The following is a 24,410-nucleotide window of genomic DNA, read 5'->3' on the forward strand; positions in this document are numbered from 1 at the left end:
ACCACGTGGCCCGCGGAGGGAGCCTTGTGGTTGGCTGGCCGTGTTGAATGGAGGGGCGGGATGAGGGCGTGGTTTGGGGCGAGAAGGGGTGGGGCCCGGAGCCCGGCGTTTGCCCCTGAGTCCCAAGTATGGTGTTTGCCACACAGTGAAGGCAACGGATCACAAGTGCCTTGTAACCCTGCACTTGAGGGGATTTTTGTCATGTTAGGGCTCTTCATGGGTCCGTCCCTTAGTTTTATCTCTCCCCAGACGCTGAATCTGACGATAAGGTCTCGAATGCGTAGTGAACGAATGAAATCACCTCTGCCTTGGGGGATTTAGCTGAGTGGTGCCGACGCCTGCCCCGCAAGCGCAAGGACCCCAGTTCGATCCCCGGTACAAAAAAACAAAAACAAAAAACAAAATCACCTCTATCTTGATCATCCTCGTCACCAGAATGAGGAATGATTAATAGGTTTTACTCTGGTACCGAATGTATAGAATTTATTTACTACAAAGTTACATAAAGAATTAATGAAACGATTTTTAAAATGACAATGAATCAGAGGGCAAAGGAAATAATTCACAAAAGAGAAAATGCAGCTGGTGACCAACGTATAGAATAATGTTCAATCTCACTTAATTCAGATGAAAACAACAGGGTTCTGTTTTACACTCATTAAGGAAAACAAAACAAAAACTAAGAGGGTAATACCAAATGATAGAAAAAAAGGGAAATAAAACTGGTGCTCTTGGGCACTCCTGGAAGCAGTATGAATTTCTACAATCTTGCGGAAAGTAGTTTGGGTAATATGAACTGTGAATTCGTGACATTTGACCCAACAATTTTATTTCCTAGAATTTGTATCAGGCTAATAATCACAAAAATGAGGGAGGGTTAATCACAGTACTTTTTAATATTTTTAGGGCAATAGACCATATCCAGCAATAGGAACGGTCAAATATAGTATATCTACTCTAAAGATTTGCATGTAACCATGTAAAAAAAAAAGGCAAGAAGTATTCCTAAATATTTCCCCTACTTGTCCACATTCTTTACTGTGGTTATATTACTCTTCATCTTAGGGATTGTTAAACAAGGATTACATCTCCTTGGGTGGAATTAAACATCCTTTTAGTAGCAGTGAAAATGACATCTGGACAAGCCAAGGTGAGCACAGGCTAGCTGCTGCACTTCAGCCTCTTCCTGCGGATGGAGCCAGGGTAGTAGCTTGGCTGGGGGTGGACCCTGCAAACTCCCTGAGCCCCAGCCAGCGCCCTGGGCTGACCACCCAGGCTGATGATTTCATTCCAGGGAAGATGTTAAGGGTCCTTGGACACCCAGTCAGGATATTTTTACGTAAGGTTTGGGACACTAGTTAATGGCTTATTTGTAATAACATGCAAACATAACCTGAAAACAGAAGGGGATTTCCAACAAGAGGATTTTAAATGATATGTGTTCTTTCTCATGGGAGAAACGTCACCCTCCCTTGTTAATGACACGACACCCTTGCCATTACTTACTAAAGAAAGTACAACTTGGTCCCCCAAGAAGGCAAGCAAACATTATAGGTGGGTGTAAGTGCTTCTGTGGGGTAGGCCTGGGAGAGAATTGTAGACTCCAAGGAGATTTCCTCAAGGGTTTTCCATAATATTTTTTGTACTCTAATGTGCACACATATGCTGAGGCTCTCCGAACATCCTGAGCAATGACACACCTTCAGTACACTGGATTGTTCAGTTGGATTGCAGAATGCACTTACAGGATAAAAGTAAGAGCAAGTCTCTGGAGTCAGGCTGATCAGGGTCTGAATCTGGATTCTATTACTTTGTGATCTTGGGTAAGCATCTCTTCTCATGTGTATAAATGCAATGTGTAAGATTAGATTATCTAAGATTATCTGTCAAGTCAATAATACACTGACACATAGCAAATGGCCTGGAAATGGTATCCCTGCCTATAGTTTTTCTAAAGGAGAACTTATATGTAACTAACTGTATTTGCACGTGAGTGTCATGGACCTGCAATTTCTAGAGCTATAAATTACGGTACTTTGGGAAATTCAATTTCCCATACACCACCCACAGCTCCTACCATTGCTGCACTCTGTTGCAAAGATTTACTCAGTGGAAGAGACCTCTTGGAGAGAGGCAGAAGGCATGCCTTGAGCAGTTCTCCTCTGCCATGTCCCTCTCCATGGGACCCTACCTGGGAGTCAGCCAACTATGGACTGAAACCTATACAAACTGAGCCCAAATAAAACCTTTCCTCCTTAAAGTTGTGGGTGTCGGGTGTTGTGTTTCAGCCATGAGAAAGTACCTAAGACACTAGCTAAAAAGACCTTCCGGGTGATTTTTAGAGTACAGCCCTGCTGTTGTGTATGACTTCCTCTTCTTGTCTTTTCTGATCTGTTAATGGAGATTAGCAGAGCTGTGTGCCAAAAAGAAGGACACTTGTCCTGATCATGACAGCAACAGATTTCAGCATGATTGCCAGGGGCACCTGGACTAGTCATGGCAAGAAACAAAGCAGAACTGCCTCCCTGGGCAGCTCCAACCCTGGGAGACAGCAGACTTGCACTTAGAGAATCTAACCTGGGGATATTTCTTTTTTCTTTTTTTTCCCCTTACTCTCTTGCTCTTTTTCCAAAAGTACACAAGGAAACTCTTAAAGGCATGTAGAGCATTTAAAATGATTACGGGTACCCAATGTCTACCCCTAACAAATAATACCTTTAGATTATATTTTATAAACTTAGGACTGATTTAAAATAAGATTTAAAATGGATTGACTTCTCTATATTTTCTTGAAGTGTAAGTTAAAGAGTAAAAAGACATGGCCTCAAACTTGGTTTTATAATAGAGAAAATAAAGATGCTATTTAACAATTTATAGCTTTTATTTCTTTCCCTCTTCAGAGTCTTTTTAAAAGTTAATTGTATTGGCACATTTTAGGTATACAATATAATGACAATCATCATTGTAAATTTGTACCTTTACATAATCTCTCTTGGTTCTTTTTTTTCCCTCATTCCCCTGCCCTCCCTTCAATCCCTCCATCCCTCCCTATTTACAAAGGCTTTGTTTTCATTTTCTCATATTAATTCCATTCCCTTCTTTCCTTTCCCCTGCCCCTCCCACGTCCCCTTCCCCTTTGCCCCTTTTCTTCCTATTTCACATTATCTATTATACCTTTTAGTCCTTATTTACACTTTCAGTTTCTCACACGAGAGAAACTATTTGGTATTTATACATGTGTGTCCTATTTATTTCATATAAGAGCATCTCCGCAATGTGCATCCATTTAGCTATAAATGTCCCTAATTTCTCATTCTTTATCTTCAGGGTCTTATTGGTTGCGTGTAGTGTTATGTAACAGAAAAAAAATAAAGTACTCAGCGTAGCTTAGAGTGTTAAAGAAAATACTGTTATGACTTACATAAGAGAAAAAGAAGTGGCAACTGATACCTCCTTGAGAAATTCTGACTAGTCTATTTATAGTTATAAACCTACAACAAAGAAAAATTCAGATTGACTATAATTCAGCATGGCTAATGCATCTAAATAATGTAATTGTTTTGTGTTACACATGTTTTGCTTGTCTGCTAGTCTATGTTTTTAATAATTGGTTAAAGTACCTGCAGCTGCTTCATTTAAAACATTTGAGCTCATATCAATTTTCTTTTTTAATTTTTTTTTTTTGGTACCTGGGATCAAACTCAGGACCTTGCGCTTACAAGGCAGGCAGTGGAAGTACTGAGCTAAATCCCCAGCCTCTTTTTAAATTTTGATTTTTGACCTTACAGACTTCTGATTTGTTAGGGCTTTCCATAAAAAACCAGTTATAAAATATTCAAGGATTACCAAACTCACAACATTAGAGGGTGTCTTAGTTACTTTTCTCTTGTTGCTGAGACAAAATACCCAACACCTACAATTTAAGGGAGGAGAGGTTTATTTGGCTTACAGTTTGTAGAGGTTTCAGTGCATAGTTGGCTGGCTCCAAGGCAGAGTGGCACACAACAGAGGGGCTTTGCAGTGGAGAAGCAGCTCACTGCAGGCAAAGACAGCAAAAGCAACAAGGGACCTTAACAGGGTCTTTCTGCCCCTTTTATACTCTATCTAGGCTACTAGGATTAGGGCAGTTCCAAACCAATCAAAGGGAGTGATTTAGCAATCACACATCCTTAATCCTAGCATCACACACCCTAGATTCAGCCACCATCTAAGACTGCATGAGGCTTTGAGGGGACATCTAGACGCAAGCCATAACAGAAGGTAAAAATGTCCCCTTCTCGCTCTCTGGCTCTTCCTTCTGCTCTCTGCTTCCCGGCTGCTATGAGGTGAGTATCTGTCCTCTGCTAGGCCCTTCTGCCATGACATTTCTGTCTAGGAGCAAGCCAACCACGGGCTGAAAACACTGAAACTGTGAGTCACAATAAATCTTTCCTCCTTTAAACTGAGTATGTCAAGTATTTTGTGCCAGTGATGAAAAGCTGACTAACACAATATATAAATGCGTCATATTGCATCATAATGCATCATAGTGTATTATATGATGTAGTATTATAACATTAATAGCTGCTCTTTAGCTCAGAACCTCATTAATCTCAACAGGTTTAGTGACAGTGTAATTTACAATCTCATGAGCTAAAGCCTCAAAAGATATTACTTATAAAGGAAATCATTATTATCTGAAAATCAGACTTAACTGTGTATTTTTTACTTAACACCCAGGGGTGTTCTACTGTTGCAGCAGAGGAGAGCAGCTCAGTGCTATAGCCAAGTGTCACAGCTCAGTGTTGCAGCCAAGTGCCACAGCTCTGAGGCATAGATGAGCTTTACAGCTCAGTGTGGCAGCTCTGGAACTCAGCTCTCAGAATTTGAAAACTCAAGAACCTGATGGTCAGTTGAAGAGGTGGAGAAAAAAACCTTTATTATGCCCACAAGCCCTGGGTGGACTCAGAGGAGTCTGAGTGTTCTTCCAGAAATGAGAACCTCCTTATACAGGGATTGACATGGTAGGCAAGCATGCTCAATGAAGCAGGGGAGTGGAGTTACAGAACATTACTGAAGCAGAGGGGCGGAGTTACAGAACATTCCTGAGATGGGGTGGAGCTTAACAGAACCTTCTTATGATGGGGCAGAGTTTAACAGAACATTCCTGAAAGGTCACAAACCATTTTGATACATTGGGCAGGAGCCCAGCAATACAAACTTACATTTCCAAAACAAAACATTCTGTGGAAAAAAAATGGAGGCAAGGCAAGGGCCTGTCTTATTGTATAGCACTTTTCTATCACTACCACTGAGATATGTCCCCAGCCTTTTTATTTTTTATTTTGAGACAGGGTCTCGCTAAATTGCCCAGGCTGGCTTCAAACTTGTGATCCTCCTGCTTCAGCCTCCTGAGTAGCTGGGATTATAGCTGTGCACCTCACACTTGTCTGGGCCTGAAATTTTATTTGCTAAATCTGGCTAACTCTACTCCTCAGAGTGCTTTCTGATGAAGCTTCTGCAGATAACCTTTCATCTTCAGAGAAGACCCATTCATAAATTCTGGGAAGAGTGGACTCAGAAGTCAGGCAACTCACTGGGAGGTGGGGGCAAGCTGGGCATGCAGGTTGACAGGTACCAGTAGGGGTTTGTCTGTCCTGAGTCACTGGATGTGCTCCCCAGTGGTCTCCAGAAAAGTCTCATGGTGTAGAGGTTTGCAAATGAGCATAGCGAGGCTACTGTAGCAGAGAATGTATGAGGGTCCATTCCTTTTTTTTTCTTGAGAAAGAGAAGCTATAGTTCCTTGTCCTATGAAGGGTCACTTGAGTGGCCATCAGCATTAGGGAAGTCTGGTGTGGATCAGCAATCTTTATCCTGGCATTAAAGTGAAATAAAACCTTTGTGACTCAATTAGGGTGGCCTTCACCAAGGTTTGTCCAATGCAACCTTAAACACCAGGGAGGAGGGAACTCACTGTGAACATGTCCCAAAGGGCCTTCTCTGGGTGAAAAGTCTAGCACCCCAGAATCTGCTGTCCATAACTAAATTTAGGACAACTGTTTGAAGACTTGACACAGGGCCATTGGCAAGGAAGGACCAAGAGGCCCTTGAGAAAATCAGGGGATTCTAAGTCAGTGACCAGGGCTTTAGACCTCACTGGGGAGAGCTTTTACTACCGGCTGCAGCTGGTCAGTGGCTGTGCTGGAAGAGCATGGTGAAGCAGAGGAGGGAAAACGTCAAGGACAGCCCAAGAACGTAGCTCTCTTGTCAAAATGTGGCACAAAGGGCAAGGCCACTGTACCCACGCAGGTAGCTGGGATAGAGAGAGAGAACATGCCTCTGAGACCAGCCCCATCTGAGGGACAAGGGAGAGATGCACTCCTCAGGTGTGGATGTCACATTGACCTCTTTGTGGACTGTGTAGGTCTGGAGGCTTTTGCATGGCTCACACTACTGCAGAGAGTGCAGTGTCCTGTTTTCTCATGGCATGTTAGTATTCAAGTCAAAATTTACCTTGACAGGATAAAATATAACCATGATGTAACCACATAGGTGCTCAAAAGTTTGAAAAGTAGCTTATGTCCTTTACAAGAGCTTTAAACCCTGTTTAGGGTATTTTAAATTACTGGTGAGGGCCCCCTCCTCCTGCCCTGCTCATCTACTGCGCAGTATTGCATATTCTTTCCATTAGAGAAAGCTCTCGGCTGGGACAGTCAGCTCATTAGGCATTCTCATCTCTTTATGATGACACCAGTTTAATATAAGTGCCAGCTCTGTTGCTGGGTGGTGGTTCAATAGAGTATTCAAAGCTTCTACTGATAAATGTTTTAAGCCATGTTCACTTGGAAGTTTTTTGGCAACTGTGAAGCATAAAACATTAAACTTATTTTATTTCACATATTCATCAGCTGACTTTCAGACTCTGGTTAATTATATTAACAGCAAGCTAATCTTTGTATTCTTCAAAAAATATTCTGCAAATAAAATTGCCACATATTACTGAATTAATAATTATCAAAGATCATTTATTATTAGTACTTCAGGTTCATGGCTGATGGATCTGGTTAATAAGCCAACTGTGTGTGTGTGTGTGTGTGTTTGTGTATGTGTGTGTGTGTTTTCATGACCAAAACAATATTTAAATGTCTTTTTTTCTCCTGCAAGAAGTGGCAATATTTTGAGAGCTTTGCAATAGTCCTATGTGTACTCTTAACATTTGGCACTATATGCAAAATAACGGCACACCGTTTTCCTGTCTGGCCATATATGAATTGCATGCTGCAATCAGTATAGCATTGCCTATATGGTTAGATCTCATTTAGTCTTCTAGGAAATAATTTTTTAAAAATTATAATGGCATACCTAACAATTTAATAGTGATTTATAGCTGACGAGGCAATTTTTCATCTTCAACCTTACTGAAATTTTCAAAGATTCCATCACCTGAGTGGAATGTATATTGGAATTCTAATTTTATAAATGATGGAAACCAAATCCCACTAGAATAGAATGATTTGTCCAAGGTTACATAGATGTTATCTTTGGGCAAAAGAGGATTTACATGGACTTTTCCTAAGCGAGGCTTCCAGTAACTGAAAGGTGAGCATGCTCTGCTATGGTCTCTTACCCTGCCTCAGCACTGGGTGTATTAACTAAAACAAGATCAGTGAAGTTAGTTATAAGATAGGAATAATAAAAGTAAGGTAGCTTACAGGGATTTAGGGAGTGTTAAATTAGTTAATGGAAAGCCTGATTTTGTACATTTGTGTAAATTAGAATACTGGTGGTTCAGATCACTAAAATTTGGACAGAAAGTCTACTCTCTTTCTGGCTGAAGAAACCAGAAAGCAACCTCTTTGTGGCAGGAGTCATAAACAGGGCCACTGGACAGCAGGCCAAGCCCCAGCCACGAGGGAGCCAGAGGAAGGGATGCCAAATTCAGTGTTTAAATGTGTCCAAGTGTCTGGCTAGCCAGTGAACCAGTCATGTATACTAACCCAAGAAGAGTATCAACTCAGCTGCCACCCATTGCAAGCATGGCAGTTTTCATAGTCTCACCACATTAACTGCCTGCTAAAACAAAAACATCAGTTTTTTTTGGAGGCAAATAACAGATTCCAGAATCCCTACATACAATACTTATAATTCTAGGATATAATACAAAATTACTTAAAATATGAAGGATCATAAAACTGTGACCCATTCACATGAAGAAGATAATAATCAAATACTCACCCTAGGTGTTGGAATTACTGAACAAGAACTTCAAAACCATTGTAATCACCATAATCCATGAAGAAAAGGAAAGAACCCTTCCACTAAATTAACAGAAAATCTCAGGGAGTAAGTGGAAAATATAAAAATAGGCCAATTAGAAATTTTAGAACAAAAAATTATAATATTTGAAATAAAAAATAGCATTGGGTGGGTTAATAGTGGAGATTACAGAAAGAATAATTAGTGAATTTGAAGATAGATCAAGAGAAATTATCTAATTTAAAGAAAAGAGAGAAAAAAAGAGAAAAAAGTTAACAGTTCCAGAGACATGTGGAACAATGAGATAGGTCTAATCAATTTTGTTGATTACCACTTCAGAAGGCTAAGACAAAGAGCAACTGAGGCAGAAAAAGTATCTGATGAAATAATGTCCTCAAATTTAGTGAAAGATATAAACTTACAAATTAAAAAATTTGGTAAAACCTGAAGTAAATAAAATATAAAGAAAGTCGCATGTGGGCATGTCATAATTAAACTGTTGAAAAGCAAAAATACAGAGAAAATTCTTGAAAAAAGCCAGGAAAAAACAATGCAAGGGAACAATAATTCAGATATCAGAGGAAGAAACAAAGAACACGAGAAATGGAAAGTGTCTGGATAAATGTAAAAGTGGGCTTATTTACTTCTTAATTAGAAATACTTATTAGTATTAAAAATAAAACTATAGCCTTTTCTTGAATGGTTTATAATATGTTAAGTCATAAAACACATGAAAACTGGAACATAGAGGATGCTGACAGGCGATTGGGTGGGGTGGGGCAGGTGGACCTTTACAGTTACAAGGCTTCTACAATATTAACTGGAATAGAGGCTGATTTTAAGAAGAATGTGGAAAACAACAGATGTATATGTAATTCTAGAATGACCACTAAAAGAAATAAAGTGTACATGTATAATTAAAAATCCAATGGATAGTTAAAATGGATTTCTAAAATTTACTCAAACAATCAAAAGAAGGCTGGCAAGGGTAAAGAGAGAAATCTTTGGACGGGATTAACAAAAAACAAATAAAATTCATGGTTTCAGAGAAAAGGACTAGGTTTGGGATAAGCTGTGTCATAATTTCCTATCAGTAGGGAAATGTAGGTGGTTATGCAGGACAGTGGTAGAGATTATAGCCAGAATGCTTATGTTTAGGAAAAGGATGAAGAGGAAAACAATACATAGAAGTAAAAGACCCGTCTGGGTTCTAAGGGTTTCCAGACACAGATGCATATTATTCAGATCTCCAGATTCCTTATTGCACTGTGCAGTGAATGAGATTGTCTTCTAATTCTTGATTTTGAGATACTATTGAAACCTATTTGGTTTCCAATGTCTTGAGTCACAATCTCCAGTTTATTTCTGCACTCTTTTGCTTGCTGGTTCATCCCAGAATACCTTCTGCATATGTTAATCTTTGGGCCTAAACTCTCTGCCTTCTCCTCAGAATATATCAGATGGTGTTGGCCTAGTACTTGATCCTGAACCTTGTTTCAACCTCATTTGGACCCTGACTTTGACTTTTCCTTGGTACTTGAGACATGCATCTTAGGTATAGTGTAACAATTCTCTGGCTCCTTGTCCTGGGTCTTCCTAGCTTTCTCCTTACAGTGGCTATTCAGCACATGATAGAAAAGACCCACCACCAGTGGACAGGAAGACAGCTGAGAGTGTGGAGAGAGGAACAGAATAGAACCAAGGCCAGGGATTGATAGATACAACACTCTTTAGTCACAGTGAGGCTGGAAGTCCACAAGATGGCAACATTTTCCTATAAAATTAATGCAAGCAGTCAGTGTGATGTTGAAGTGGTTTCTAATGTTAAAATGTTTTATTTGCTGCTAAAAAAATCAGAAGGTAAAGGCAATGCTTTTGATTTAGAGCAAGAGGACAAATATGGGAAGGGCTTTGGCTGCATGTGATTCCCTCACTGATTTAAAATGGTGAGTCCTGGAGCCACATGTTCTGCACACAGAAGGGAAGAATGAGAAATCTCTTGCCTCTGTCCATGACAGCAAGCTCCAGGGTATATGTGGAGTCGGGATGGATTCAACTCAGGTGTCACATTAGTTATGACCATCACACTGAGTGGTCCTGTAGGTGCTGAATTTGTTCGGTGTTTTCTTATCCAGGTAGTAGCAGAACATAATCTATGAAATTTCCATAAGAGATATTGGAAAAAAGTAAATACATAGTTTTAATCTTGAATTCATCAAAAATCTCAGGAGTTTTAATTTAAAAACTTGTTATATAAATTCTGTGAGATATATGGTCAATTTTTTGTTTTGGTGGGGAGAGATACCCAGGGTCTTTGTACTAAGTTACATTCCCAGTCCTTTTAAACATTAAAAAAAATTTTTTTTTGGTACTGGGGATCGAACTTGGGCCCTTGCGCTTGCAAAGCAGGTGCCGGAACCACTGAGCTAAATCTGCGGCCCAATATTTTTTAAAATTTTGAAACAGAGTCTTACTAAGTTGCCCAGGTTGTGTTCAAACTTGCAATCCTCCTGCCCCAGCCTCTCAGGATGCTGAGATTACAGATATGCACCGCCACATCTAGACACATAGCCAATTTTATAAAAGAATATGCCTTAGAAGAAATGACTTACAAATTCTTATTTAGCCTATAAATATTTGGATATTTGAGTGCAATGTACCACTCTAACAAGTAGAAAAATCATAAATTAAGAACTTCAGAGATTTATTCTGAAAACTAATTCTTGAGAAAAAGTTTTACTACAGAGCAGCAAAGAAAGGACATCAAAGTATTATTGATTAGTGAAACAAAAAATTATTATTTTCCCATTTTACAATGAAAAACCTAAGCTCAGAGAAGTTAAGTGACTTACTCAATGCTATATTACTACAACAAAAGAACTACAAGTTGAGTGCCTACATAGTTCAATATGTTAGGCTAGCAGGGAAGAAAGTCAGCAAGAACTGGAGAGAGGAGGCCAGTTCAGGTCTGCTCAATGCTAAAGTTTGACTCCTGTTTACTCATTGCTGAGCCATTTAAAGTGATTCTGCATCAGACCACTAGAGAGTCCCAAGGACTTGAAGTAGTTCACTGCACTTGATTCCAGGTTAGGCCATCTGTCTTTTCCACTGTCAATATTAGCAAGTCACCCTGAACAGGGTAGGCTTTCAGAACATGTTTAACAAGGGAGTGGGCATTGGAAGGAGACCAGATTTTACTGTCACTTCTGTTTGTGGCTAATTTGCCCCAGTCTAAAACAATATCAGGTACAAAACTACATTAATGATTGTTAATGGAAAGAAAGAAGAAAAGAAGGAAGATAAGCTTAATGGGGAAGGGAGAGGGAAGATCAAGGCAAATAAGAAAGAGGAGGCTTTTTGTTTTTAGATGGTGCCATAGCTTTCTCAGTCTGAAGGCTTTAAGTCTTCTTTTGGTTGTGCACACTTTGTTGCCTTATAAGGCAACCATTGTCCTGGCTGTCTCCTGCAAGGCTTCCTGCCCACAGTTACAGGTGCATTATGTCATCAGTCATCTGCACAGAAGCCCAGCACATCCACACCAGGGTACTGTGTGGTTGCACATCCCTGCTATTTCTCTTTTCTCCTTTGCCTTGTTTGGTTGAGCATTTTTTATATAGATGTAAATCACATTATGGGAGAGTCACACTTGAAAAGATATTACAAGGGTGTCTTAAACCAGAAGGAAAAAAAAAGAAGGCAGGATCTATCCTATCATTTGCCTTGGACACAAGTATTACGTGTAGATGGATTGTGTAAACCTGAGTCTCAGTTCTTTTATAGACCAGCTTGTCTAGTTTCACCTCCTCTTTGACTTCTACATCCTTGAGTTGCTTGGCTATAGTATTTGGGTTGACTTGGCAATAGGTGCTCTCTCAATAAAACAAAATTCATGATCATTAAGGTTTCTCCTTAAAAATATCAGTAGATGGAGAGAAGGAACTATACATCTTGCACAGGTGTCTGCCAGTGGGGGTTCATAGGGTTTCTCCTATCTCATTCGTCAACACGAGATAACCGATAGTTTAGTTCCTGCTCAGAACCACAGTCTGTCTCTCCTACTCCCAAGCTGCCAGCTTGTCTCCCTGTGACACTGACTTGATGGAAATGTGAAAAGCAAAGATGAAAATCCTACAGAAGCACAGGCCAGTGCATATTATATTTTGTATTAAATTATTTAAACATGTTTCATTGTCTTCTTTTCTTTAAGGACTATTTATTTTTTCAATTATAAATGTAATAAAAAGTCATTTAAATAGTTGAGAAATACAAAAAGACAATAAAAAATGACGTGCAATTTCACCAATCCTGTATAAACCTATTCAGTTCCTTTAAGATTTCTAAATGCATCTTTTTATTTACACTGTTGAGATCATGGAGAACGTTTTGCTTTTTTTGTTTTTGGTACCGGGGATTGAACTTGGGACCTTGTGCCACGTTTTACTTTTTTTAAAAAAACAGTAATTTTACTTATCTCTCCTTTTCTCTTCTTTTTTCTCTTTCATTAAAATAAATTCAGCTCTTCTTTTAGTAATCATATATTCCCACTAAAGAAACATTAAAATCTTTGATAGAAAATGATAAAAATTACTTTCCACATATTAATGTCTTTTTTCCAAAGCGGAGATGTGGGTGGAAGGAAGGATAGGAGACTTCTGAGGAAAGCATGTGCTGGTGGTAATTACGTTGTCCGCATCCTTGTCCTCCTGGGGCTCACAATCAGTTATTTCCCTTGAAACAGCAATTGGGATCAGTCACTCCTCCCACAAATGTTAGTAGTTCTTTTTAAAATTTATTATACACTTTTTTGTTTTTTGATAAAAATGGATTTCAGACATGAAGAGGTATAAATATACTTGGAGGTGATGGGCTGAAAATGTTCGGTAATCTTTTGTCTCATTGAAATATAACTGCCTAAAATTTTGTACAGTTTTGGAATGTTAGTCCTCCAGTTTTTCTAGGATTCTCTAAAATTAATGCAATGGATTCTGATATGCCCCCAAGGTTTGAGTGAAAACTAATCAGCTCCCCTCAGTTTTAGTGCTGGTTGGCTCAGAACTGTCCAACCTGGAGTCCTTTTCAAAATATTTAATCTTAACATGCATGTTCTGAATCTGCTTTTCCTTTCCTTCTGTTGTTCAAATACCCAGGCTGTGAAGTATAACTAATTACTATGTGTCTACCAGATGCCAGAAATATCTTGAGCATTATAATCTACATTCTTTTATCTTCTGCTCAAAATACATCAGCAAATCAGACAGTATTAGCCCACTCTAAAGGTGAGTTAATAGAAATTCAGAGGTTTAACTCATATAATGTCACATGTCACACAGTGTGTGAAGATGGTTTAAGAAACTCCCAGATGGGGGAATGGAGAAGCATATGGTTTAGAGGTTGCTAAAGAGAAGGAGTTGCATTTGTCTCAGCTGAAAACTGCAGTTAGGAAGAGAGTTTGGAAGCACTTTGGGAGTTCAGACCTTATTGGGGTGACTTGTCCAAGACAGAGTTGTAGAAAAATTAGTCTGGATTTATCCCGAAGGCTAGCTTGGCAGAGATGAAGCCAGAAAGGCTAACAGGAAGGTCACTAGGAGAGCCAGTGTGAATCAAGAAGGGTCTGAAGCAGGGTAGAGTTATGGGGCATGCAAAGGAAGGCGTGAATGCATGAGGTTGTGAACTAGCTCCAGGAATCTCTGCTTTCCTGCTCTGGTCCCTAGGTCTCAGCATGGGATGTGGAGGCTGCCTCCTCCACTCGGCTGGCTCTGGCAGAGGGAAACCTCAATGGTTTGGTTTTTTTGCACTGTCTTTGGTTTGCCTTAGGCAGAGAGGCAGTAACATAATGACTATCAATAAGCCTCAAATAGTTCTTAATGTTTATTACAAAGATTTTTAATATTTGAGGGAAAATGTTTTCATGTTCGCTGTGGTACTAATATTGAAAAACTACATTCTCGTGGAGACCACTTTATAACTTAAATAAATGCTAAGCAGATTCATTCACATTTGTACTGGATATGTACCTTGATTTTTGCCTTCATGGCTTTTTTGAGTTTTTTCTTTCCTAATTCTGTTTCAATTTCCCCTTTTCAGTTTGGAAGAGGAGACAATCAGAAGTATCTTGATCATCAATTTGTATAAAAACAGTAGCATCTGGGAAAAATTCATGGCCTCTCAGCAATGGGCCCTCTTCTGTTTTTGTTTTTTGTACCGGGGATCAAACTCAGGTCCTTGTGCTTGCACAGCAGGCAGCGAAACCACTGAGCTAAATTCCCGGCTGGGCCTCTTCTGGATACCTTGAAACTATCTAGTAAAAAGCCTGTGGAATTAGGTGGAAAATTACAGAGGCAATATCAGTCCCCCTTTGCATGAGTTTATCTCACTCACTTAAAATTTGGGTTAGGTATTTAAATTTAAACGTTTTTTTTCTTCTTAATACAACAGCACTTTTATGAACATTTGATAGTTTCATCCTTCAAAGATGTCAAATCTAAAATGTTAATTTTCCTTTCTTATTAAGTATGCAAATTTTCATATATTGGTCTTAATGTGTGTCCTTTTTATTCAGAGATTCCTTTACTAGAAGGAACAATTTCATTCTTAGAGTTACAGCTGTCACTTTTTTGTCAATGACTTCCAAGCTCCTAAGACTAAACTCAATTATTCTTTTGAGTTTTGATTTGGAATTTTTTTTTTTTTTTTTTTTTTGAGAGAGGGTCTTGCTAATCACTAAGTTGCCCAGGCTGGTCTTGATCTTGCTGTCCTCCTGTATCAGCCTTCCAGAGTGCTGACATTACAGGTGTGTGCCACCATACCTGGCTATGATTTGGAATTTTCAAAAAGCCGCTTAGTCTCTCATTCTGAATGCCCTTCAGGAAAGGTATATACATAACACTGTCAAAAATCATGCTGCCGTCCTTCTAACTGAGGTTCCTCAGACTCACCAGTCCTCAGTCCAAATTAAAGAGAGGTATGAACTTCTCTCTCAACTTCCTCTTGCTTCTCACAAATACTAGCCTAATCTGGGTGTGCCTCCTCTGTACTCACACTGCCATTTCTGTACCACACCTTAGTGTGGCCCTTGGTACCTCTCTTCAGGATGAATGCCTTTTAGAGCATATTGTTTTCTTGAGATCACAAAGCATCAAATCTCACTGCAGAAAAGTTGAAAAATTGGGAAAAGGATGAAAAAATACAAAATTATCCATAATCTCATATCCCAGAGATTACTGTCATTTTGTTTTACACCTTTACAGTGGTTCTTCATGTGCCCATCTATCATATTATAAGTAATTCTGGATTGTCTTTTTAAAATTTAATATCATAGGAACATAATATTTCACATGCTATTGCAAATTATTCATTGGAATAAATTTTAATGGTTGCATAATATTCAGCTGTTTTATTTATTCTTATTTTTATTTTTTTTGGTACCGGGGATCGAACTCGGGTCCTTGAGCTTGCACAGCAGGCGGCAAAACCACTGAGCTAAATCCCCGGCCCTCAGATGTTTTATTTAATCTTTTATAATTTCACTCTTTAAATTCTTCATATCTCTATTTAGATATATATTTTAATGTATAGTGGGAGGTCAGGAGCTAAGTTAATGAAGAATAACCCATGATTATACAGATGCAGGAAAGCTAAATTTCTTACAACTATTCATAGAATGAAGGAACAAGAAATTTTTTAAAAAAGTTAATGACTAATAATCCCACTCATTCATTTTGGCCAGGGACTGACTAGGTGAAAGAGAGTCCCCAGAAACTGAGGAGGTGCACGGGAACTAGCCAGTTATCTATATTCCCTGATTCAATTTCCTTTCTTTCTTTCTTTCTTCCTTTCTTTTTTTTTTTTTTTTCTTCTTTGAAATACTAGTAACATTGATACATTTATTTGGCTTGTGGAGGACTGAAATATTATAGATAATATAATCTAGCTTTTTTTTCAATTTCCTTTCTTAAGTGAGATAATAAAAGTTCCTATCTTGTAGGATTATTCTAAGAATCAAATAAACTAATTTGAATAAAACACAGTTGAACAGTACTCCTGCAAGTAAGCTGCAAATCTGTGTATGCTGTAATAGTGCTGGAAGCATTTCATGCTCTTCTGGGATACTGAGGCAAGCATTTTGGTCAGGAAACTGGGGTGAAGTCTAAAGCTCTAGTGAACCGGAGATTTGTGCTGTCTGGGGTCAGTACTGTTCCTGATGTTTGGTAAAGGGACCACACTGTGGATGAATATTAAGTGGTCTTAACTGTGATTATTAAATGGCCTCGGGAGAACGTGTTCAGCATATCACGACACATGGACTTAGAATACAGGTTCTTAGCTACATCTGTGCATTTAGATTCACCTGGGGAGTACACGAAAATGCTGGTGTCTGGGTCCCAGCCTCAAACTTTGACAAATTCTGATTTGTTTTGAAATGGGATGCTGGCATCATTATATTTCAAAAACTCCACAGATGTGTTTAATGAGGAGAGTGAGAATCACTAGTTTACATGAATGCAAAAGACAAAATTATTAAATTTACATTGTACTACATTTTTACCTTTAAGAATAAAACAAATAGCAGGGCATGATGGCACATGCCTGTCATCACAGTACTGGAGAAACTGAAGCAGGAGGACTGCTGCCAGTTCAAGGTCAGCCTGGGCTACACAGTGAGTTCAAGGCCAGCCTGAAAAACCTAGAGAGATCCTTATCAAAGAAAGAAAGAAAGAAAGAAAGAAAGAATAAAGCAAATGAAAATAAATAAATCATAATCCTACATAAATTAGGATGCCATATTGATTCTTTACCTCTGACTCAGAAAAAATTACTTCAAGAATTTTGGAAGGCAGTGGGTTATTTTCTATTAGACTTGATTTGATTGTTTCTTCTTATTCTGTAAGTTGTATTTCTGCAAAGACAAAAATCAGAAAATAAAACAAATTTTAAAAGTCTAGCCAGGCATGGTGGTTCATGCCTGTGATCTCAGCATTTGGGAGGCTAAGGTAGGACGACCACTCGAGCCCAGGAGTTCAAGACATAGTGAGACCCTAGTGAGACCCTCAAAAGCAAACAAAATAATAACAACAAAACAAAGTAAAAAACACCACCATATTAATAAAAAATACTGTATTACATCATTGATTAGGATGGGACCTATATTTTCTCTGAGGTCACTTTTTATACTGTTGCTTGTAAATGTTTTAAAATTTGAGCTTTTTTTTGTACTAATGTTATAAATAGTATCTCCTGTAGCTACAAGGAATTACTAGTGATAACATGATTGACTTTTATAAATGGTCTCAAGGCCATAACTACTGTTTTTGCTAAAACTTTGTTCAATTTACCTTACATACCTATAAGGCTTAACTGATTTTTATTTTCTTGGTACCAGAGATTGAACGCAGGACCTTGCTCTTGAGAGGCAGGCTTGGCACCACTGAGCTACATCCCCAGCCTGGCTTTAACTAATTTTTGTCATCTATTCTATATTTACATGGTAGTAATTTCTTCAACCTAGCAGATGGGGCAACCAGGCAGCCATCTGAAATACAGTGGGTAAGGGGATTGCAACATCATGATAATGGATAGACAATATTGTGATAATTAACTTGTTAACTCTTTCTGAAGTAAGATTACCCTTGAATGGATAGTGAAAAAAATAGTTCTTACTGGAATGAAACTATTTTTGTTAGGTCCTTTTGTTACCCAAAATCTTGAGAATGAGCAAGGTATGACAAATTGCTACTTACCAGGAAATAGGATCTAACTTTATTATCTAAAAATAACCTTCCTTAATATGCCTCCTGGGAAGTTAAGTGATTCAGAAAACAGCAAATGAAAGAACCATCAAAGAGCAGGAAATATTTTGTTCCATTTAAAAATCTAGACTTGTTAAATTAAAAAAATCTGGATCAATATACATTTTTAACATCAATAGAATATCAGTTTCTTCCTGGCTCAACTAAATATAGGTGGAAAACATTTAAAGAATATGTTTGAAAGTGTGACACGTTACCTATACGATACCATATAACTGTACCTGGGTCCACTTATGGTGGCTCACTTGAGAAAAAATAGCTTACCTACATCAGAAATGCTTAAACAAATGAATTAGAATTAAATTAGAATTTTTACAGCTCTTTTTTTTATAGCTCTTTTTTTTTATAGCTCTTGATAGAAACTAAGAGATACACAAAAAATTTCCTATTAGACAACCTGATAGATCAATGTTTTGAGATTTCCATTGCCACTGAGGCATATTTTTAGGCTATTTGATAAAAAACAGGATGCAATAGCGGAAAAACTTTGTAGTCTAGGTCAGACATAGCAAATAATATAGTCTTAAATAAATGCCATATGACAGTCTTGTCAAGGAAGGCTTTTCAATTTTTATTGCAGCCAAATACAATTCAGTATTTCATATTCTAGATGAGCTATAAGATCTGCATTTAACATTGGGGAAGATGACTTTGAAATGAATTATTTTTACGAGTGCTGGGGATCAAACCCAGGGCCTCGCACATGCTAGGTAAGTGCTCTACCACTGGGCTATACTCTAGCCCTTTATTTTATTTTTTTTGTCTCTTGAGACAGGATCTTGCTATGTTTTCCAGGCTGGCCTTGAACACACTATGTAGCCCAAACTGGCCTCCAACTCACAGCAGTCCTCCTGCCTCAGCCTCTCAAGTACTGGGATTACAGGCGTTCACCGCTACAACCCCAACCCTTTAAGTGAGTTTTATATTTTTCACCCTTTTATATTATATTATATTTTATATTTTTTCACCCTTCTTAAGAACTTTTTAGAGTTTTAGACTACTTTGATGCCACTTATCCAAGGTAACACCAATAAGTACAACTATCTGCATAGAGATTAATAGGATTATCTGCTTCTTTGCATTTTCTTTTTTTTCCCCCATTAAGTTTATTGGTACATTTTATGTATACAATACAGTTACGTTCATCATTGGGATCTTGTACCTTTACCTGATGTATCTTGGTTCTTATTTTTTTCCCCATTCTCCAGCCCTCCCTTCACCCTCCTTCGCATTTTCTTCCTCAATTTTAACATTGCAAGATCTTCAAAGGAGGAAGGAGCTAGGAGAGGGGAAGGGGTTGTAAAAAGAATTAAGACATATATATATATATATATATATATATATATATATATATATGTATGTTCCAACTCCCCACAATGAATGTATTCAATATGTACCGCAAGGATGTACCAATAAAAATTTAAAAATCTATGACATTTTGTATAGCAAAGTTTTAAATCTTGTATTATATTGTAGGCACCATGATTTTTCAGTTTGTTGCCCCTTAATTTGAATGAGTTTTTAATCTGTGTATTCATTTTTCAGAAGTTTTATATTTAATGAGATTGATGTTATTTTCTTTTCCTTTATGGTCTGATTTGTTCAGCTGAACATCTTTTGGGCATTTACAATTTCCAAGTTTCTAGTATTGCACCAATGGTGAGCAATTTGAGGATGCATGACTTGGTCCCTGTCCTTGAAGAGACTACCTTTGTATTTTTCCCCATATGAATATCATTTTCCAATGTTCTGAATCTGATTCCGGTTATGCATTTCTTTTTATTCAGTGTTCACCAATTGAAGAATACTCAAGATAGGAAGAAAGAAAGAATTAATAGCCATAAAACTTACTCTTAAGGAGCTATGTTTAAAGGCCAGTGATAGAAGAAATAGAGAGTAATAAAAGCCATGCCTAAGAGGAGAATTAAATTTGGTTCACATTTTGTGGGTTAGATATAAATGAAAATGTTAATTTGTCTTTAAAAATAAATATAAAAGAGCATGAAACAAATTATTCTAGTTTCTCTGTCATATGGGAGGAGATATTCTTAGGACCGTTTTAAAAAAAATTTGTCATTATAGTTCTGTTGTTTAGCATAATATTTGCTGAAATATCCTAAATCAATAAATGTTTGTTGACTAAATCTCCAGTACAAGTAATTATATTTGGCAACGTTTTCCTTGGATTTTAAACATGAAAAACAAGCTTCTCACTTAATTGCAATCTCAGTAATCATGCTTTAATATACTAATTATTTTAATTAAAACTCTCCTAATTACAATATATAATGATTTTATCATGTTGACATATAATCAACTTTGCATGAGGTAACCACAGAAACCAATCTAGGGCTAACAACTTTTTAGTTTGCAATTTAATTAAAGTAACAATTCCCTTTAGAACAAAATGTGCATTTTAAATATGCAATTGTTTTGATGAACCCATACATTATGGATTAAAAATATTTTCTACAAAATAGTCTCTTAACATGAATTTTCCAGCCCCCAATCCATAAATGAGTCCCACTAGAAACTTGAAAGTGCAGTTCACTTGTCACTTTTCAGTAACAGGTAAGATTGTGGAAATAGCTTTTGGGAAGGAGCCCTTTTCCTAATAGCTTTCTACAAACTTCAAGAGGTGAATCAAAACAGAATGTGAATTTACAGTTTTAAGCAGAGATAAAGATGTGAAAGCTATTTAACCAGAGCCAAAACATATATCATCTCATTTTTAGCAGTATATCTTGTTCTTACTTGTAAACCATGAAGAACTATTTCCCTATAAAGTTTAATAGCATTTTCAATGTTTTTCTAATAATCCTCAGGCCTCTGAACTAGATGATAAAGAATTTTAGCTACCATCTGCATTTCAGCAACATATGGCTAAATGGAAAAGAAGAGATTTTAACTATCTTTTGATCAGTGATTATCCAATTTATAAGACCCATCTTTTATGCCATTTTAGGGTGAAAAGAAGGGGGAAAGGATGAAAAAGGAAACAACCCCTCCATATGGAATTGGGCAATTATGGGTTAACGTGTTATTTAGGCAACTATGGATTAACTAGGGTAACTATGCTGTTTGTGGAATGTATCTGAGTAACCATGACAACTTCTGTAATCTGTCACCAAAGGAGCATAATGGACTCAGAAAGTCCTGCCAAAACTCTTTGCACTCCCCTCCCCCATATCCACTGCTCTGCTTTGTGTAAATCTTGCTTGCTATATTCCCAGGGAAACTCCAATGAAAGTAAGCCTCATAGATGTAAAAAGAGGGATATAAAGAAAAACAAACTTCTATTTGGGGTACACATTGAGCCACCAGCATTATCAAAGCTGCTTTTTGCTCCTAACTCCATATTTGAGTGCTCTGTCTGGGATTCCCCCAAAGTTTCCTGCTGCAAGGGAAGACTAGAGACCTAAGATTAAATCTCTAAAATGACTTGAATACTATCCAGGCATGGTGATGCATGCCTGTAATCCCAGCACTTGATGGCTGAGGCAGGAGGACCACCATGAGTTTGAGGTCAGCCTGGGCTACATAGTGAGTTCAAGTCCAGCCTGGACTACATTAGCAAGACCCTCTCTCAAAAAAATGTGTTAAGTATCTACCAGATATTTACTAATTTCTTTTTTTGCTCCTCAACAAATAAGGAAGAGTAGGGGGAAAATGTCAGGGTTTTAAAGACAAAATAGAGAAACTGGTATTTCTCTGAATACCTGAGACTGTATTTCATCCATTCATTTATACCTTCATTCAGAAACATTTATTGAGTGACTACTATATTTCAAGCACTGTTCTAGGAGCTTGAGATACACCATGAACAAAATCATTTAACACTCTGAGCTCATAAAGCTCACATTGCAATTGGGAAAGACAGCATAAACAAGTAAGGAAATAAATATATAACATTAGGTGGTGGTAAGCGTTAGGAAGAAAAATAAAGCAGAGAGTAACAGAAGAAAGTACCATTTATATCAGGTGGTCTTGAGAGGCTCTCTGATGGGGTGGTGTTTGAGTTGAACCCAGAAGGAAAGGAGAGAGCCAAACAGATTTTTTAGAGAAAGAATAGTTCAAGACAGAGGGAACAGAACTTGGAAAAGTTCTCAGCCCAAGGCCTGGCACATGGTAAGTGTTCTATATCATATTTAGAATTATTAGTCACTCTCCAGTTTTTTAGCAATTTAGGCATATACATACTTTATACAATTTGGATCACATTATCTATATAAGGCATTTTATAATTTGTCTTAAATATTATTTTATTTTATTTTTTACCCAGAACCAGGAATTGAACTCAGGACTGGTACTTACCAGGCAGGTACGGCACCACTGAGCTAAATCCCTGGCCCTTAAATATTATTTTAATGGTCTAACAGTATATTAATTTCCTTGAATATACTATTATTTAATCATTATAGCTGGGAAAGAAGACTATTTTAGGTTTTTACAATTATAAATAATGCAATGAACAGCTTTGCAGATTAACCTTTACACTGCCAACATTTCCCCTAGACTAGCTCCTAAAATTAGAATTGCTGTACCAAAGATTAAATATCTCAAAGTGGCTCACCATCCCCCAAAAGACACGTCCATTCTCTTTCCAGCAGTGGATGTTGCTAGCTGCTGGAATTCACTCATTCAGTCATTGCATAACTTCAGATTAATCACCTACTATCTGGCAAGCTCTGTTACAGACACTGGAGTTATAGTCATGCTTTACAGAGCTTACACTCAGTGGAATAACTCAGAAGCAAGTGAAAATGTAATTTCAGGAAGTGATAAGTGCTATGAGAAAGTAAGCAGGGTAAGTGGATGAGATTTGTTTTGTCCAGCACGGGAGCTATTAGCCACATGTACCTATTTAACAGTGAATATTTGACAAAAATCAAATTGGAATGTGCTCTAAGTGTGAAATATTTACCAGATTTTAAGAACTTAGTATGAAAATAAAATGTACAATTTGTATGCTTGTTAGGTTCAAATAAAATTTTGGATATATTGGATTAAACAAAATGTATTATGAAATTATTTTCACTTTTTTCTTTTCACTTTTTGAAAGCATGGTGGCTACTAACACATTTGAAATCACACATGGCTCACATTATATTTCTATTGCATGGCTCTGGGTTAGAGTCATTTGCTCGATGGCCTCTGAGTATGTGATGCCTAGGAGGAGGCCAGGCTGAGGAGAACAGTGGTCCTGTGAAGAAGCTCTGGGAACAGTGTTGCAGGCAGACGGGAGATGAAACAGTAAATGCAAAGACTTGAAGTTTGGACTGAGCTCAGCACAGCTGAAGAGTAGCTAGAAGGCTGATGTGGCTGGAATATAGTGGGCAGGATTTCAAAATAAAAGTAGTTGGCAATAAATCCAAAATATTTCAAATACAATGTGGATCAGTGCTGTGGGAAGTAGTCAACTTGTGTGCTTGAACTAGATTCAACTTCTGAGGACCTTTTGCTGTGATCCTTGACTTTCGACACAGCCAGATCTAGAAGTTAGATGAGGCAACCTGCTGCCCACCCAGGTCTATGAACACTAGTTGAATAAAACATTTTTAGGTTTCCCAAATCTAAACTATCTCTCTGAATTGCTGCAATAGTTTTGTAAATTTTCTCTTCGCTTCCACTCTTCTCCCCATACTATTCCATTCTTTAGAGAAGCTGGACCCATTAACATTTTATATATATATATATATATATATATATATATATATATATATATATATGTATTTTTTTTTCAGTAAATTTCCATTACCTTTAGATTAAAACCCCCAAATCTTCACATGGCTCATAAAGCTATGGACCCAGACCCTCTGATCTCTACCCTGGCTTCTCTCTTCCTTCCTGCCCGCTCTCTGGTGAATGTAGGTTGGCATTTCACATGGCAAGAGCTTGCTGGGCTAGCGTTGAGAAGCAGCTGCACTCTAAAGAGGGGTGATTGTTCTCTAGTTGCCCAACGAAGCTTTCTGTAGTAATGGAAATGTTCTGTGTCTGTGCCGTCCCGTTAGGAGGACAGACATATTTGGCCACTAAGCATTTGAAATGGAGCTAGTATTACTGGGGAATTAATTTTTATTTGATTATGTAATTTTTGGGGGGGTACCAGGGATCAAACTCAGGTCCTTGCACTTGTGCAGCAGGAGGCGAAACCACTGAGCTAAATCTCTGGCCCTTGATTATGTAATTTTTAATTGATTTTAATTTAAATAGCCACATAGACCAGTAGCTACCATGTTGGACAGGGAATCCCTAGTTACCCTTTCCCACTCTTTCCAGTTGTATCCCTGGCTGACGTCACCAGTTGTCATAACGGATCTGGCCCCTGGAACTGAGTTGTGACCCTTGTATCTCATTATCTAAGTGCTC

At 37.9% G+C, this 24,410-nt stretch overlaps 1 long non-coding RNA gene across 1 annotated transcript; it reads right to left on the reverse strand.

Annotated features, from left to right (window-relative positions):
• Positions 1-10,052: 10,052 nt before the first annotated feature.
• Positions 10,053-22,120, reverse strand: LOC110347339 (uncharacterized). Its single transcript, XR_002391907.2, has 3 exons — positions 22,011-22,120; positions 17,031-17,131; positions 10,053-10,388 (listed from the first exon to the last, which is right to left on the reverse strand). It is a non-coding gene; the product is annotated as an uncharacterized LOC110347339 (long non-coding RNA).
• Between the last annotated feature and the right edge of the window lie 2,290 nt (positions 22,121-24,410).

The sequence above is a fragment of the Heterocephalus glaber genome, unplaced genomic scaffold (genome assembly GCF_053883595.1).
Source record: "Heterocephalus glaber isolate CG9 unplaced genomic scaffold, H.glaber_assembly_v1.0 deba00000942, whole genome shotgun sequence".
NCBI classification, from domain to species: domain Eukaryota; kingdom Metazoa; phylum Chordata; class Mammalia; order Rodentia; family Bathyergidae; genus Heterocephalus; species Heterocephalus glaber.